Source organism: Rutidosis leptorrhynchoides, chromosome 6 (genome assembly GCF_046630445.1).
Source record: "Rutidosis leptorrhynchoides isolate AG116_Rl617_1_P2 chromosome 6, CSIRO_AGI_Rlap_v1, whole genome shotgun sequence".
NCBI lineage: Eukaryota > Viridiplantae > Streptophyta > Magnoliopsida > Asterales > Asteraceae > Rutidosis > Rutidosis leptorrhynchoides.
The window spans coordinates 330,794,259-330,813,059 of record NC_092338.1 but is presented as its reverse complement, the minus strand read 5'-3'; positions in this window follow the sequence as shown (position 1 = coordinate 330,813,059).

The window sequence follows — 18,801 nt, the reverse complement described above, 5'->3', positions numbered from 1 at the left end:
TGAATCATCACGTTCCATTTAGAAACTCAACATAACTTACTATAATATAATCACGTTGATCAAGTGTCATTATATTATACTAACTCATGCTTCAGTTCCCAACACTACTTCAAAGACATTCATATATTAAACTCGAAGGTTTCAGAATTTAGAAACTAAAATAGTTTCTTTTATGATGTAACACAGATAGCGCGAAGAGATAAATAATCTCAGATGAGAATAATTATGAATATATCTTCAGAAATATCGAGGATATTTATAATGAAAGATACGATGATATCTTAGAAAATCTAAGGTCAGAGGGTGATGAAGAATACTGTCCTCAAGGGTTTAGAGTAAGGAGCAACGTATTCGCTAAAGACTTCAGCAGACACTGAATCATTAGGATTCTTTGAAGGTAGATTTCGTCTTTGTGATTTGTCCATAGCCTCCTTCATAGTTTGCTCAATCCATTTTCCAGTTCCAAACCTTCTCTTTTTCTGAGCTTTTCCAACACCTTATTCTTTATCGTCAAACTCTCAACTGTTAAGGTCGTTTACAGTTTTTGCTACTTCATCAGCATTTTTCCAAAATTCGGAGAACTAGTTTGCAGTTTATGGTGTTTTTCAAAAACTTCACATTCGAAGTATGTAAGTCCAGGAGATAGACGTTATATGTACACATATATCTGTTGGAGTGAAAATGCTGCGAGATTCGAAATTGATGATTGATGATTTTCGATAGTTGGTATGGCAATTATTGTTACAGGATGTAGGTGAGTACATTGTGACGACCCGGAAATTTTCGACCAAATTTAAACTTAATCTTTATATGATTTCGATACGATAAGCAAAGTTTGTAAAGTTGAGTCTCAAGAAATTTTAAAGTATTTTTATGAATTCATTTGACCTTCAACTGTTCCCGACGATTCACGAACAACTGTTTGTAAATATATTTATATATATTTCTTGCCTCCACAACTAGTACTACATGATATCACTTTCCACATATTAGTACTACTACTCGACACCATAAACAAAATAAAGGTCACTAAAAGTTTTCATCATGTTTTCTTTATAAGTTATTATATTATTATTATTATTAAATTAATATTATATATATATATATCATTTCGTCGGCAGAGTATGACAAACAAGTAGCTGTTAAATTCTTTATGCACATGGAGAATTGATTATTAAATTACTAGTTTTGTTTACTACTAACATTATATATGTACACGATACATTCATGCATATCATTACCATCATCAACTTGATGATTTTTTTTTTACCACACAACCCACCAGTGAACATTTCTTGTTTCTATTTGATTCTTTCTTGTATCTTTATTTACAGCATAAATAAACCTTCATCACAACTCACTATATCCATAAATCCATATATCATGACCATAACCTACAAACAATATCAATTACTACTGCTACTTTTGCTTCTTGTTGAATGTTCGAACGACTAAAACCACCACCAAGCTCATTTTGTTATACTTGTTATTGTACACTCATGTTCGGTTCAAGAACCACAACAAACCATCTTGTTTTCTGCTGCTATTCTATCCGACAACCACCACAAACCACCTTCACCATCTTTGAAAATTAATAAACAATAAACACCTCCTGCTTCCGGTTGGTTTCTGTTCGAGTCAACCCCAACTGCCATCGAACACCACCTTCTTCATACCATCATCGACCTACTGCAACCTGCTACTGTTCGAACATTCACCAAATCCCATTAAAAATCCGCTGCTCGTCTCTTTAGGTTAAATGTTGCTGCTACTAGATGTTTGTTATGCTTCCGTTTTCATTTGCTGTTTGACACCCACAAATCACCTCAAACTAAACCCACTTGTTTCTTGTTCTAACTTTTATCTCCTTAATTTTTGTCTGATCAAACACCCAATATACCACACAAACTACACTTGTTCGTTACACAAAATAGCAGCCACCTGCAACTACAATTCGCTTTCTGTTTTGGTTCACATCGAGCAGCAGCATTCCTGGATATCTACTGTACGATGAAACCCAATTAAATAATCACTGTATTGCAGTGACTGCTACTGCTACAGTCGCAATTGTTTTTTTGTTCCTATCGCGTTCATCAGAAATCTACACAACATCTCCACCAAAATATACATATTATTTATTTTTCGAAACAAGGATACTGCAACTTCTCCTTGTTCTCAGCCCGACAACCCTGCACCTGCAACTTCTATCCTTTTTTTTTTCTTTCTATCGTTCGAAGCCAAAACTCCAGACCTTCTCGAACTATTGTTCCGATTGCTTGATGTAATTATGATGATAAAAACGTTTCTTTTCTTCTTGGCTGACAAGTCCCCAAAAGAGAGAACCACTTGTGCAACTTGCTTGATTCGGTTCCTGTTACCAAGATTGGATCACCGACAGTTCCTTTCATTCATAAAAATGAATGGGTTTGTTTTTCTATTAATTTTGTTAGATTGGAATATTTGAACTTGGGCTTAGGAAATTACTATTGGGCCGAATAATCTATTGTGATGATTGGGCTGAAAATAAATGATACGGTAGGATGATATTAGAATGGAGATGTTGCTGTAAAAATTCAGGTCATGATAGATAATAATGATCATGTTTAATGATGATGATAATGGTAGCAAAGAGGTTGATGATATGTGTCGATGATGATGTAAAAGATAATAGCGATGATAATGATTAGGTTAATACGTATGATCTTGATAACGTGATATTGTTTATGATGGAAATAATTTGGTTATGATAATGATGGGAAGTGATGATGAATATCACGACGATGATTGTTATGTTTTCATGATCATGATGATGGGTACAGTTTTAAGTTTGATAATGATTATGATATTAAAATAGTGATGACATGATGATTAGGAAACAAAAATGGTTTATATCGTTTTAGTTTGATATTAGATATAGTATTATGATGATGATTACGTACGATGATAGGGTGAGCAAGGAAGATGATAATGAATAAAACGAATAGCCAACGTATGATAAGAGAGTTGAATGAATCATAATGATTAGGATATTGGGTTCGTTGTGATGAATTTGCTTGAAGAAGAAAGAATAAAAAGAAAATCAAAACCGGGTGATATAAATAATGGATTCGTATAATTACAGAAAACTGAAAAGGTTGAATGGTTTGGAAGTGTGTCATGGGAATGAGAGGTCGGGGGTTCGAGCCTGGGCAGTGGCGTTTATTTTTATTTTGTTTCCTTAAAGGTAGTTTTATTATTATTATTATTAGAATAGAATTGGAATTTGAATTAAAATTACAATTTAAAATTTGAATTATTATTATTATTATTGTTATTATTATTAGTAGTATAAGTATTATTATTATTATCAATATAAATATCATATTAGAATTATTATTATTATTATTATTATTTTATATTACCATAATCATTATTATTATTATTATTATTATTAAAAGAACCATTATTTTGATTATCATCATTTTTACTAAAATTTTCATTTTCATTAAACTTATTAATATTATCAAAAGCATCATTTAAAAATTATCATTTTTATTAAGATTTATATTACTATTATAACTAATATTATTATTAAAACTATTTTTTTATTTAAAATTTAATTATCATTATTATTATTATATTATTATAACAAATAAATATTTTGTATATAAAAATATACTTATACTAAAAATATACTAATATTACCAACAATTATATATTAAAAAAAATATTAACATTTCTATTATGTATATATAAAATAAATACATAGATAACATGCAATTTAGGATATAAAGTATATTAGAATTTAGTATAAATTATACATAAACCACAACACTAAATATATAAGTACTATATAATTAATAGATGGAATTATTTGATTTGCATTATATGTTTTAATATATGCAACTGATATAGGTTCATGAATTCGAGGCCAACCCTACACTTGTTAAATGTCGTCATATGTATTTTTACTACAAAATACAGTATGGTGAGTTTCATTTGCTCACTTTTACTCTTTACATTTTTGGGACTGAGAATAATGAGCTGTTTTTACAACTGCTTTATTAAATGCCTTTGAAATCTATATTTTTGAACTGTGATGCTTTATAAATGTTTGACGAGATAGACACAAGCAAAACATTCCTTGAATGAATTATTATGTAGACAGAAGTTCTGCGGATTATTATTGAATTATGTGGACATGATAATTGCCACCATTGAATTATGTGGAGATGATAATTGCCACCATTGAATTATGTGGACATGATAATTGCCACCGTTGAATTATGTGGACATGATAATTGCCACAAGTTGATGTGAATGTTATATATCGAGAGAATGATTTTTATACACAGGTTATGTGCATTAGTTTTTGTGCACGAGATATGTGTACGGTTACTAAGATTTATGAAAAAGGATTTCGTACACGAGAAAGGTGTACTGTATTAAAAAAATATCGCATGTACATTACAGGTGGGTATAGGATTCGGGCCCATTTGTACCATGCAGCATTTAAATCTTGTGGTCTATTAAAATGATGAATTTTATTGTTTTATGATAAACTTATGAACTCACCAATCTTTTGGTTGACACTTTAAAGCATGTTTATTCTCAGGTACGAAAGAAATCTTCCACTGTGCATTTGCTCATATTACATGGAGTCGTTCATGGCATATAGAGGTCAGAACCTCGCAATGGGACCAACTGTTGAAGTCTTCGTCCAGATGGATTAGGATGGGTTGTTTTAGTTGGTATCAGAGTGGTGGTCTTAGCGAACCAGGTCTTGCATTAGTGTGTCTAACTGATAGTTGTTAGGATGCATTAGTGAGTCTGGACTTCGACCGTGTCTGCATGTCAAAAGTTTTGCTTATCATTTCGTGTCGGAAATCATCTGCTTATCATCCTTAGGAAATTACCTGCCTATCATTCTTAGTCTAGACACATCTTACTGCAATGATTGCATGAATAGTGTATAGACAAAATTCGTATCTTAGCGTATCTGCTAATTCATATCTTAGCATATCTGTTACTGTAGACTTTGCCTGACAGCTTCCGTAAATTCCTCCGTAACTTATGGGATTTTAGTATTATATATGCATATGTAAATTATGTATTGCAGAATACTAATCTACATCCTATAACCTATTTCTTATCGAAAATCATTCATCTGATCGTAAGAGATGAATCCCTCAACCAGTTCGAGTCCCTTAGATTTCGATAGCTATTCTGATGGTTATTCCGACAGCTATTCCGATATAGAGTTTCACCTAAGCTCCGAAAGCAGTGTCACCAGAATGAATCAACCAATCATCTATCCCCAATTCATCTGATGGGTTCGTAGTTGACTTAACCGATGGAGACGAGAAGAAGGCGATCCTTTCCACCCACCAACTTGCAATCTTGGCGAAGAACCTGAAGCACTTACCGGCGAACTCATTTGAAACACCATTTTCACACTCACTTCCCGAATATCTCGCCACGATTATATACTATCTCAAATTCAATACCTTATTCATCTACTCGTTCTGACTGACAATCATCCCAGAATAATAGAAGAAGTCAACGAACTTCGTGTTTGAGAAATAAATTTGGAGAATATGGTGCAAAATTTACCAGCTTCAGCAACATCACCGGTACCAATAGTACCATCAGCAACAGCACCAGTATTATCAACTATCCATGCCTCAACATCTCATTCTGTACCTCGAGTATAATCATCGTTCTACGAATCGTTCTACATCAATTATCTTCGTTCGACATAGCGATTATGTAATCTCTAATGTTTTAGAGATTATATATATTCTTGTTCTAACGGTAAATCAAATGAGTTTAATAGCATATTGACTCAATAAATCCATGATTACATCTGAAGTAAATATATATGTATATATATTTTTCATAAAGATTGTAATTAAAAATTCTTTCGTACAAACTGTTAATGGTGAAAATATTTTAACGGGTAGGTAATACCCGAGGAATATTTAAATTTCACATTAATAAGTACACTGTACATTCTTTCAAATCTAATTCAACAGTCATTTACTATCCTATTTACAACCACCAATATACGTATCCGTTCACCGCAAAATAACCCTTTTCATTCAATTTCATATTTGGATTATGATCTATCAGAATCCAACAAGTGGCATAATGAAGAAAACATTGGACAAAATAAAATTTGTTAGAAACAAACAAATTAACTATGAGAAAATTTTGTTAAGAATTCACGCTAACAAAAATCCTAGCTAACTGTTCCTAGCTAACTGTTAATTCCTTATTACATTTTAATTATCGCAATTTATTTTATCGCAATTTAATTCTCGCAATTTTAGTTATTGTCATTTAATTTATGTTATTTACTTTACGCACTTTATTTATCGTCATTTAATTCCTGCTATTTATTTTACGCACTTTAAATATCGGGACACGTATACAAGGTTTTGACATATCATATCGACGCATCTATATATATTATTTGGAATAACCATAGACACTCTATATGCAGTAATGCAGGAGTTAGCTATACAGGGTTGAGGTTGATTCTACAATAATATATATAGTTTGAGTTGTGATCGAGTCTGAGACATGTACAAGGGTCACGATACGTATTAATAAATTCGAATATTATATATTAATTTATATATGAATTATTGGACTGATAACTGTGGACTATCGACTGTGGACTAATGACATTGGACAATTAAAATGAATTAAAATATTGATTATAACATATGAAACTAAATAATTCTTCAAGTTTACCACTTGATCTCATCTTAAACCTCATTGTATCTCGACGATTACAATCTGTGTTCAAACATTTCGTGATTCTTGAAAACACCTCAATCAAGAGAATGAACCAACCGCACTTTATCTACGTAAGAAGAGATTGATGCATATAGTTATGCACTTGAAAACTCTCAGAACCTGAGTAAACGTTTAACGCGTATCTGTGATAGCTCATTTGGTGTTGTTATTAACGAAAATAATTTCACAATCCCTCTCCAAATTAGCCAATTTCATCACAGCTCCAGCAAATCAACTTCGACTCTTCGTTTGAAACAACCTTATTATAACTTTGATATATATGCGTGCTCTTTCATTGTTACCGGGGAACCTTTCATATTCCACTATGTTACCATTAGCGTTTAATCATCTAAAAACACAATTCTCTTGAAACCACTTCGGAATGATAACCGATGATTCAGATATCGTAGTATTAAATGCAGAGGAAACAGAAAAAAATTGTAGATGGTCTAAACGGTCAAAAGTTTGATGATAAAGAAGAAAGTGTTGGGAACGCTCGATAGAAAATTTGGTACTGAAAAACAGATTGAGCAAACCATGAAGGAGACCAAGGCCAAATACCAGGACCATAACATATATTCAAAGAATCTAGGTAATTCTAGATCCAATGAAACCTTCAACGAATATCTTGCTCCGTACCCATGTTAAAATCTTTCGGAAAATTTCTCTTTATCAACCTTCGAACTTTGAAATTCCAAAATATCATCATAAATATCTTCGATATTTCTGAGGATATTCTCATAAATATTCTCGTCCAAAATTATATATCTCTTCGTGCTATCTTACTACATTATATTGGAAACTTCTGTAAAATCTAAATTACGAATGAATTCTAGAGAAGTGTTAAGAATTTGAGCATGAGTTAGTATAATATAATGACGCTTGGCCAACGTGATTATATTACAGTAAGTCATGCTAAGTTTCTAATGAAACGTGATGATGATTCACAGTAGATCATACCATCATCATGTGCCATGTTACATAACTCTTTCATTCTAAATAACCTCTGAACATATCAAGAAAATATATTCTTGATAGTTCTATTCTCAGTGATTCTGGAAATTTGACAAATCAAATCGTGCTATTACGTTCTTTCTTGATTAGAACATTAAGTTCTTTCGGAACTCCATACTTACAAATTCTGGACCGTTACTCGCTTTACTAGAGGTCGATAAGAGAATAAAAAGGCAAAGAGCTCCAAAAATATAAGAGAAAATATAAAGCCCAATAACAACATGGAGGTTACAAACCGTGGATATTAACACGAATAGCAATATAAAGACACGGTAGAATTAAGAATAGTATTACCCCAAGGTAATAGTAGAAGTAAACAGATTTTTCTGTTGGAAGATTGAAAAGAAGGATGACAGAAATGATAATTAGAAAAATATCAAGGATTAGAACAGAATTAAGCATTTTCACAATTTTTTGAATATATGAACTAAGAAAGAAAGTATTGAGATGGTGGAAAATAATGGGACGGAAAAGTTTAATTTATAATGAAATATCAGACAAAGCAATCATGACAGATCATCGCATTTACTCAAAGAGGATCCTAATTTTCATATTCACCGAAGAATCAGAGCTTATTCAGATTTCAAAGATTTCTTTAACTCCCTTGAATTCCAAAAAATCCACCGTGACTACGTCAAAAGTTAAACCTCTATCTCCATCTTTTGTGATAGCTTCACTTGTACGCTTCGAATAATCAAATTGTTTTATTTGTATCACTCAATGGTGATAAAATTCTATTTTATCAATTCATATTCGTCATGAAAACATATTTATTGTTAACCATGACAACCTCACTCAAATTTCGGGACGAAATTTCTTTAACGGGTAGGTACTGTGACGACCCGGAAATTTTCGACCAAATTTAAACTTAAATCTTTATATGATTTCGATACGATAAGCAAAGTTTGTAAAGTTGAGTCTCAAGAAATTTTAAAGTATTTTTATGAATTCATTTGACCTTCAACTGTTCCCGACGATTCACGAACAACTGTTTGTAAATATATTTATATTTATTTCTTGCCTCCACTACTAGTACTACATGATATCACTTTCCACATATTAATACTACTACTCGACACCATAAACAAAATAAAGGTCACTAAAAGTTTTCATCATGTTTTCTTTATAAGTTATTATATTATTATTATTATTAAATTAATATTATATATATATATATATATATATATATATATATATATATATATATATATATATATATATATCATTTCGTCGGCAGAGTATGACAAACAAGTAGCTGTTAAATTCTTTATGCACATGGAGAATTGATTATTAAATTACTAGTTTTGTTTACTACTAACATTATATATGTATACGATACATTCATGCATATCATTACCATCATCAACTTGATGATTTTTTTTAACCACACAACCCACCAGTGAACATTTCTTGTTTCTATTTGATTCTTTCTTGTATCTTTATTTACAGCATAAATAAACCTTCATCACAACTCACTATATCCATAAATCCATATATCATGACCATAACCTACAAACACTATTAATTACTACTGCTACTTTTGCTTCTTGTTGAATGTTCGAACGACTAAAACCACCACCAAGCTCATTTTGTTATACTTGTTATTGTACACTCATGTTCGGTTCAAGAACCACAACAAACCATCTTGTTTTCTGCTGCTATTCCATCCGACAACCACCACAAACCACCTTCACCATCTTTGAAAATTAATAAACAATAAACACCTCCTGCTTCCGGTTGGTTTCTGTTCGGGTCAACCCCAACTGCCATCGAACATGATGTGTGCGAGGTGTACTAGGAAATAGTATTATTTTTATAACGAAATACTATTAAATATGATACAATTTTACACAAGATATTTATTTATTTATAGAATGGATATACCTAAACCTTGCTACAACACTTATAGGCAGTGTACTTAATCGTACAGTAGTGTAGTTTTTAGTAAGTCCGGTTCGTTCCACAGGAAATCTTTTAAACAAAGCTTAACGCTATATTAGTTTAACTTATAAAAATACATATATATATAAGTAATATTATTATTAAAAAGTACGATAATTAAAAGTGCAATTAAATACAATGACAATAAATAAAAGTGCGATAATTAAAAGTGCAATTAAATATGAAATAAAAGAATTATGCTTATTTAAACTTCCATAATCATGATGTTTGACGTGTTGATTTTTAGTTTATTCCCATGGGTTAATTTTTCTTTGTCCTGAATTATTCGATATGTCCATACGGATTTGTCCATAATAGTCCATCAGTCATAAATATAAAGTGCGAAAGCCTTCGCCAAATTATTCTTATTCCCGAAGTCAAATATTCCAACTAATTGGGGATTCGAATTGTAACAAGGTCTTAATACTTTGTTTAATGAATACACCAGGTTATCGACTGCGTGTAAACCAAGGTTTTACTACTTTGTTAACAATTACACCAATTACCCTTGAATGTAATCCACCCCTGTTTCAACAAGTCTATTAACTATTAATCCAGTTCCGTGTCCGGTAAAATGAACAATTATTGGTATTTATAGATGTAATACCCCGTCAGAATCCACTAACGGAATATTAACTCCTGGTCCCACAGTTTAGCGGTCACGCCCTCTATATGAGACGTTTCCAAAATGTATTCGCATTAATCATGAAAACAAAGTCATTTATTAAAGAAAATGTAACTGGAAACATTTGACATCAATGACCATAGTTTATGAACCCAAAACATCAGAGAAAACTGTTTAAATGCGAATCTTTGTTCTTGAAATAAAAATAGAAATCATGCTGGACGCCGTCCAGTTCTAGCAGCAAACAGCACATAACTTCAAATAAAGCGGAAGCATTAGCTCTATGTACCTGAGATGAAACATGCAAAACGTCAACAAAAACGTTGAGTGAAACTACAGGTTTAGTAAATCATTTCATAAGTAAGGCCACAAGATTTTCTTAGAAAACATCACTGGAAAAGTATACATTATCATGAGCACTTGATTATAAAGCTTTAAGCTTTGCGTGAGCCGAGCACACGTCTTTAGTTTACCCTATACTGGCGATACACCGATCAAGTGTACGTGTTACAACTACATAAGCACCTGTTTAATGTTGCGGTGAGGTTTGTCAAACCTAACGGTACCGTCCCTATAAGTCGAGCTTACAAAGTAACTAATATAATCAAGCTAAGGGATTTTTGATCTGAACTCATATGTATATTCTTTAGTAAGTTACTTGTGCCAAACACGTAAAACATTTGTAAAAAGCATGCATCTCATCCCTGTAAAAACGTAGTAGGGACTGTAGACTCACCTTAGCAAAAGCACTCGTAAAGATCTTAGCAAATCGTACTGTTGTCGAAACTTTCGACTTGAATAACGCAACCTAATAAAGTAAATCATCTTAAGTATACACTAATAGGTCAAATTTAGTCAACCCATAGTGTACGTAAAGTTCTAGTGCTCAGACTGACTCAATCAAACAAGTAAAAGTCAACTAATCCAAGCAAGTCAACGAAAGTCAACCAAAGTCAAACCAAAAGTCAACTCGATCAAATAGGTCAACTAAATTCAAACATCTCAGTAAGTCATGCAAACATAGTCAACGAATCATACTTAAGTCATATAACATGTTATCGCTCGTAATTTAGTAAATCGCATTTCCCGCATCTTAAAGTAAACCTTCAAAAATCACATGTCATGAAGAAATACACTCATAGCACATAGCACATAATTCATAAAATTATGATCAACTCCAGATCATAACTAAACTTAAAATAGATTCCAAAAAGTCTGGCAAAAGCCTCATACGGTAATTAAAAGTCCAATATCAGAAAGGCTCAAGTTCAGGTTCATTGCAGAAAATTCTGCTCGCGCGTCAGTTTTAAAACATTTTTCATAAAATATAGAAAATAGATATTAATGAACGGCCAATTGGTGTCATCTCAAGACATCTAAAAATTTAAGTGATAAATTAATCAGAAACATTACTTTAGCCAATTCGTACAGATTTGCAAAACACTACAGACTCATCAGTTTCTAAACATCAATCGGACATATCATTTAGACGAACATATATCTCATGGAAATTTACGTTCTCGCAAGTTCTCATACAAATGAAACATGTCAATTAACATATAAACTAACATATTCCAGAAGTTCAAAGTCTAAATCAATACCTAGTTCATTCTAGAAATTTTTATGTAAACTTAAAAACAGATTCAGCATTCTTTACGCACCAAAACTTCGTTCGATCATATCGGAAGCTTCATACAACCTTCTAACGCAAATATTTAGTCTAAATTGCATAAATTTTTACAAGGAATACAGTAGCATAACTTTCATAAGCTAAAACACAAAGCATGCAACTCAGAAAATTCGGATTTCATGCAAAACCTAACGAAAACTTCGATTAAGCATATCTTGATCATACAATAACGAAATCACGCAAAATCGGAGTCTAAAATTAATAACTTTTCGATATCTTTCTAATTAAACATATTACAAAGTCAGATCTCATGTCAAATTAATCAGATCATCAATAAATAAATTCGTTTATCAATCAAACAACGGTAATTACGCAATCAATTAACAATTAACAACACTAGACACCATTAATTGAGCACTAGACTCTAATACACTATGTAATTGATAAAAAAAAACTAATTTATAGAGATTAGGGTTTACAATTATACCTTTCTAAGACAATCAATCAACAATACTAGATGTAGAACGATGTAACGAGCAACTTTGATCTTCAAAACTTGTCCTAATTTTGAGTGGTGATGATGGTATGGTGGTGGTGATGGCCGACGGCCTCAAGGGGGAGGGAGGAGAGCAAATTGTCGATCAAAAAGAATGGGGGAATGAGGGTTTTCATTCACTTGCTAATTATTTATATTTAGGGGCCTAATCAAGACCCATCTAATGACCCACTAGCCAAAACAAGTCCAATATGGTGTCCAGGGGGGGGGGGGGTCGGCCGAATGGCCTTCTCATGGGGTCTCGGGCTCGGTTTTCGTTACCTCTTGGTACGCGCGTGGTTCGTTTCGAGTGCCGTTAACCGTACCGGGTCTCCGGAACGTTAACTAGTCGTTGAAACGCAATCACCGAGTTTAATTCATTAAACTATTAATAAATTAAAAATAATAATTTCCTTAAAGTCAATAATTATCGAAAATAATTATTGTGTCGTTTTTCTGAGTTCCGTAAACTGAAAAGTCTTCTAGGCGATTAACCTTATCGTAACGTTTTCTAGTTCTTTCTCTAACCGAAATAAATCGTAAATTAATATAACATATTAATTCAAACATTCTTCTATTAGGTATGTATTTAATTTAATTAAATACACAAAGTTTAAATAATCACCGTTAAATACTTAACGGACAAGTAATGATAGTAAACGGAAAAAGTCGGGTTGTTACAATAGATATCCCGCCTACCGTACTCAATCAAGCGTATGTGGTTATATATAAATACGTCAAATTATAAGTCTATATATTAAATTAACGAGGTATCATTTAGTTAATATAAAGCCCATTAATAGCCCATAGTCTAATTTCCACAAGTGTCGTTCTTTTGTCCAAACCCCAATTATGGTACAAAGCCCAATTACCCAATCTTAATATTTTCAGCCTAACATCATGATTACTTCGTCTTAAATAAGAATAATAATAACTTAGCTACGAGACATTAATTTAAAAATAACATTAACCATAACTTACAGTGATTAAAAATAGCGTAGCGTTACACGGACAGAATTTCGACTTACACCCTTACAACATTCGCTAACATACCCTTATTATTAGAATTTAAAATTAAAATTAAAATTAAAATAAATATATATATATATATATATATATATCTTACGTATGAGAGAAAGAAGAAAAAGATGTGTTAATTTTCGTCCAAAACTCGCGAACTTTATAGGACCAGGCCTGGATTTCAAGGCCATGCGATCGCATGGCTTTTATGCCTCCAGGCCATGCGATCGCATGGTGGTAGGTAACAGCTCACAATTCTTTGTTTTCTTGTTTGTCGACGTTTTATATATAATATAATATATATATTAATTTTAAGAATTAATTATATATTATATTATATTCATGTGCATAGTTGACTCATAATTTTTAGTCCGTTGCGTCGAGCGTTGAGAGTTGACTTTGGTCCCGGTTCCGGATTTTCGAACTTCCTTGCGTACAATTTAATATCTTGTATTTTGCGTTTCACTTCTTGTACTCTTGTAATTTTGAGACGTTTCTTATCAATAATTGGAACCACTTTGATTGTATTTTGTACTTTTGAGCTTTTTGGTCATTTGAGTCTTCAATTCGTCGAATCTGTCTTTTGTCTTCACCTTTTATTATTTAAATGAATATCACTTGTAAATAGAACAATTGCAACTAAAAGCTTGTCTTTCTTGAGGGATAATGCTATGAAATATATGTTCGTTTTTAGCATTATCAAATATTCCTACACTTGAACGTTACTTGTCCTCAAGCAATATAGTCTTGAAATAAAAATACTAGAATCACTTCTTTATTCTTCACACTTTGTACATCAGTGATTTTTATACGGCGGTATAAACAATGGTAGTAACGATGTGGTTTACAGTCCCACATGACTATAAAATTTTAGATTCTTTAAGGAAATTGGATCTTTATGAAAATATTTGATCTTTTGAAAATTGAATCTAGCTTTTACCCTAGATAGGTTTTCCGGAATAACCCTTCACCGGTGTTTGCAAAATGTTTTTGTGGGTTTGGTGGGTTTCAGATTTGAAAATTTTAGCTCAAAACTTATGGTTTTGTGTCACCCACTTGCTAACCTTGTATTAGGAAAGCAACACGTCCAGTATACTTGCTCCGTATATTACCTTTCGATAAACTACCGTCCGGTTATAAAGGAAAGTGTTGAACAAGCAACTGTTAAGGCAATGTCCCCTGACATACTTTTAAGTATGGTCTATAACGTGTCAGATGCAATTACTATCCTTGGTAGGAGCAATAGTAAAGCTCACCCTTATAATTTTCCAGTCTGGCACAAGGTCCTGTCTTTGACCATGCTATGCAACCATCGTTCTTACGATTGACACCCGATTTGGTTCAGGTGACCTAATGAATTCCAGGTGAATTTCTAGAATTTTATGTTCAATGGTAATGAACGCATTGAAAATGGGTTTTCAGAAAACAAATCGGTTTGTAATTTTGATCAAAATATTTTCTCGTTCAAGCTCGAGTTTAGATATCATTGAATTCCATGAGTTTGTAATTCTCAATCTTTAAGGTCAATCTCAAGGATTGAGTAATATCAGGCTTAAAAGCTGATTTTTGATCTTTAAGGAGATTATCCTTTTCTGGGGATCTGCTTCATTAGTCTTATCCAGTTAATTTGCACGACATCCTCCCCATTGTACGAGACAGATCCTCTCATGGTTAGGATAAGTCTGACCACTTGGCGACCCTGTTTGATGCTGAGGTCTGTGGATTTCCTGCTGATTTTAGAGATGACTTTTCTAGATTTTTCGTCAACCTACAGCTGGTCTGGACGACAACTTCATGACCTAAATCAAGAAGCACGTTTCTTTTTCGGAAGACTTTACTTTCTTTTAATGATGGAATTGATTCATCGTGTAGCTCCATCTTTCTTTCAAATATATAACAGTAAATCGGGTAAAATATTTAATTTTGTCCAAAACAAAAGTATCTTCAGTTATTTGTACAAAAATATGTGATATATGTTCAAAATAACTTGGTAAATTTTTCCCACACTTGGCTTTTATTTTCTTTTATTTGCCTTTTTATTGTCCTCTATTCCATTTTAAATGAATTCTTAACATTTTAGTTTGTTTCTCAATTTATGTCCTTTCCAAAGTAACAATAATTTCGGTGTTAACACCTAGTTTTATCGTTCATAAATATGTATAAACATGATTTTGAGTTCATTTAATTGAAAATTTGGAAAATTTTTATTAGAATTGGGTAGTCAGTATATAAGACTAGGGCTGTTCTTTATTATCAGAGAGCACTAGATTCTAATACAACTACTGCTTTACTAGTATTTTTAATGGTAACCAAGTGTTTAAATTAAATTTTTTTTTAAATTCCGAAAGAATTTAACCTCTTCCCACACTTAAGATCTTGCAATGCCCTCATTTGCAAGAAATCAGTAACAATTTAAATTATTGAGGGTGATTAGCGTAGAAAATTGATTAAATTTTACCAAAGTTTCCAAACATATTGGAGTTTGTTTGTTTTTTTTATTTATAAAAACCTTACACTAATAAAACATATAATTAAATAAAAATTAAAATTTTGTTTCTTTTTAGGATGAGGGCGTTTCGGATCGATGTCCTAGTCCGTCCCTCAACAAAATTTTAAAATTTGTCAATTCAAAGCGCTGTTTTAAAAGTAAAGATTTTTGGGGTTTTAAATGTTTTTGGCATACTTTAATTCAATAAGATTAAAAATAATGATAATAAAAGTTCTCGTCCCTCCCTTGGGTAGAGCAATTACGGTTCAACGACCTAGTCTTCAACTCACGACGAATTTTAAAAATCAAAATTTTAAGTTAACGAAATAAAGTAAATTTTTGTTTTTAAAATCACACCAAACTTAAATTTAAAATGCATAAAATTAAAAATTCATATTAAAAATTCACACCAAACTTAAATTATATTTTTGTTTTTATACATACAAACTTATATTAAAAATATTAATTTTTTCAAATATTTATAAATTTAAATATATTGATTTTAAAAGGTTTACAATATTAATTTAATATTAATTTTAAAAACAAAGTAAAAATAAAATTAAAAATCTTTTTGTTCTTTTATCCCACTTTAATCAATCAAATATTATCAAAAATATACGCCCCTCTTTTCTGTAAAGTAATTTCAGTTTCATAACCTAGTTTAACTCATGACGATTTTTTGAAATATTTTGGGTTGATTGATTAAAGATATTTATACCTTAAGAATAAACGGTAAATTTCGCAGTGATGTAATAAATTTTTGTATGATATCAATAATTTTGGTCACGCATACCTAATTTTATCGAATACCAATTTAATACTTTATAGCGAACAAATTAGCGTTTATTATCAAAAGGTTAAAAATAAAAATAAAAATAAAAACTGTACATACTTACCTGTGAGATAGTATTCTTAGTGATATGCTTTAGCCCACTCATAAGATAGTCGGACTAATTGATTTTCCATAGCTACATAGGCGTAACCTCGAGCATTCAACGTTTTTTCTTCTAAACATATGAACGGTCCATCTCTGCATAAAGTAACAAACTCGGTATTGGAATATGTCTGATTCGTCGAGCATTTTCCTTCGTGTGACCATTTTTCGCATTTGTGACATCTTTCAAGGTGTCGTGCTCTTCTTTTCGCTGCGGATTTTGATTTTCCTTTACCAAACTGTAACTTATTATTTTCGTTCCTGGATTCTTTTCTTACTCCGTCTAATTTACCTCTGATTAATGATACTATTTCACTTGGAAGGGTGTCATTATTATGTTTAGTAATTAAAGCGTGTAGCATTAGACCATGGTTTAATTCACAGGAAGTCTTCATCTCGTAAAACCTAAAAAAAATAAAAATTCAGAATGGGGGGAGAAGACTAGTTCTTTAGGGTCTGCTAGGGAAAGACCATTCGGATTCCATTTTCGAGAACTACACAAAAACAGAAAATCTAACTCTAACAGAAATACATATTACCCTAAAAAGATTCGAACCTCCCCACCCTTAGTTGAAATTGTGATTAACGTTATTTTCAATTGGATCATCAACAACTTGTATATCTTTGACATTTACTTCAATCCATTTGTTGATTTCCTCCGTAACTTTCACAAATTCAACTAACATCGCCTTTTCTTTTGGTGATAAATTGGATATTAATCGGTTACATAACTTAAAGTTTCCCTTAATCTTAGCATCGTGAATCCGTTTATAAAGTTTCTTCGTTGAACTGTTAAAAATGGGTTCATCTAATTTCTTATCATCAACGGGGTTCTTTGTGATCGGATCATCATTAAGTGTTTCTTCATCTTCCCCACACTTATGTGTTTTTATTGGTTTAACAGTTTTGGTTGGTGGAGATCTAAACTTTCGGTTCACAAATCACCATCCCTAAGTGTCATTCTACCTTCTCTTACATCAATGAATGCCTCGGTGGTTGCTAAAAATGGGCGACCTAAAATTAGAGGAATATCAAGGTTTTCCTCCATGTTAATCACTATGAAGTTTGCAACAAAGGTCAAACTTCCCACGTTAACAAGTAAATTATTTTCTATTTCAACAGGATGTTTAATGGTTAGGTCAAATGATTGAACACCTATTTTGGTTGGTTTTAATTTACCCATACCTAATCTTTTGTATAAGGAAAGAGGCATAATATTTGCACTTGCTCCTAAATCTGCGAGTCCATTTTATACAGCACCATCATTAAGCAAGCAAGAAATGATAAATTTACCCGGGTCTCCTGCTTTAGTAAGTCGAGTTGGTTTGTAAACCTTTTTCGGGTGTTCTTTCACTTCTAATTGAACTTCTTGTTCACATTTTTCTTCGTTTCTTGGAATGGGAGGTTTGTATAAGAATTCTTCTTCATCACTCAAATTTGAATCCTCCTTATTTTCCAATTTTGATTTTTCATATGTTGTTGATAACATATTTATGTTTTCATTTTGAAGGTTTTCTTGGGTGGTGAAATTATGATTGACTTCATTGTCAACTTCCATCGGACCATGTATGTAATGTTTAACTCTGTGACCATTAACTTTAAATTCAATCCCATTTGAATTTATTAACTCTATTGTTCCGTATGGGAAAATTATTTTGACTATGAATGGTCCAGACCATCTTGATTTCAATTTTCCAGGAAATAGCTTGAATCGTGAATTGAAAAGAAGAAATCTATCTCCTTCTTTAAATTCTTTTGAACTTCTGATTCTTTTATCATGCCATTTCTTCGTTCTTTCTTTATAGATTAACGAATTTTCGTATGCTGCATG